At 48.8% G+C, this 1,245-nt stretch overlaps 1 long non-coding RNA gene across 1 annotated transcript in view; it reads left to right on the top strand.

Moving 5' to 3' along the window:
• Positions 1-229: 229 nt before the first annotated feature.
• LOC119586362 overlaps positions 230-1,245 on the top strand; it is a 5,385-nt gene continuing 4,369 nt past the window's right edge. The window contains exon 1 of the long non-coding RNA XR_005229948.1: positions 230-627. This is a non-coding gene — a long non-coding RNA (uncharacterized LOC119586362). The remainder of the gene's footprint in view (positions 628-1,245) is intronic.

The following is a 1,245-nucleotide window of genomic DNA, read 5'->3' as shown; positions in this document are numbered from 1 at the left end:
GGGTGACGTCATTGGTTCTGCCCCCTCCCGAGGTGACGTCACGCCCTCACGCAGCCATTTAGGGAGTGGCCACGCCCCCCTCCCGGCCATGTGTGCTGACTCGGCCCCACTTGTCCGCTGACACCCCGGCCCTGGAGTACTGCTGACGGTGCGGCTGGCCGTTGCTTCTGTCCTGGCCGAGAAAAATACTTACGAACAGAAATAGTGATGTAAGTGCGGTCTGTTTGCAATCACGTTCGGAATGCCCGAGTTGCCAGCGGTATTTTATCTCGCGTCGATTTTTCGTCCCACAGTGCTTGAGTGTTTATTATGCATATCTTGTGATGCAAGTGATGTCAGTGTGATGGACCTGCAGTCGTCCATCATTACTTCGGATGTCATGCCCCGGGACTGGCAACGTTTGTGTAATTACTCCCACGCTGATGACGTCAGCCAGCGGTCTACGCGAACTGACGCCCTGAGAGAAACGTCAGCTGGGACTATTACAGCTCTGACATGCCCGTGATGTCACCAGTCGTTTATAGGATGTGAGGCTGTAAACACAGCAAGCTTGTGATGAAGTGGCATTAATTTTCGCTTATATAAAGCTCTTTATTGCTAAGTGGTAACTCCAGTGGTGCGATCTTGGTACGTGGGGATCCGTGCTTTAAAGGAAAGGAGGAAAAAAGGAAAACGTATGTCCGAATGCGTCAGTTACCCATTCAGTGTGTGACCGTGACTCCGATTATCAATAGAGTGAAGGATAAAGTGAGCGAGTGTGAGAGCGGGGTAGAAAAAGTGTGTGAAGGGCACCATGACAATTAAATCTTGCGAAGGATAACTGTTGTACTCGCTGCCTCCGGACCATAAACATATACCAGGCGCGTGGCTGGTCCCCCCTCTTAACCCCTCCAGCAGCCTTGCCTCGCCCGGGTTCGTTAATTAACGAATTCGACCGCTAAATAAGTCTGTGCTTTGGAAAGGGTTAGGTGATTATGTGAATGTGTAAGAGTGTTTTGATAGATGGCGAATAAGATACGTAGTTAATAGTGATATGTATCTGTGAAGCTTATTTTTTTACGAGCCGCTAACATGAATGCAAATCTATGCAGTAAAGTTGTTGTTGTTGAATTCGTATTCCATGTTGGTAGTTTTTTATTGTCATTCATGCTGGCACTCGCCTCTCTCCTGCTACTTTGTCGGTCTGGCATTGGCTTATATAGGCGGGGATTTCGATAGATGTACATGCTGGAGCTCTGTCTTTCC

The sequence above is a fragment of the Penaeus monodon genome, chromosome 21, assembly GCF_015228065.2.
Source record: "Penaeus monodon isolate SGIC_2016 chromosome 21, NSTDA_Pmon_1, whole genome shotgun sequence".
Classification (NCBI taxonomy): domain Eukaryota; kingdom Metazoa; phylum Arthropoda; class Malacostraca; order Decapoda; family Penaeidae; genus Penaeus; species Penaeus monodon.
Note: the sequence above shows the minus strand (reverse complement) of the source record. Positions and strands in the feature narration are given on the sequence as shown.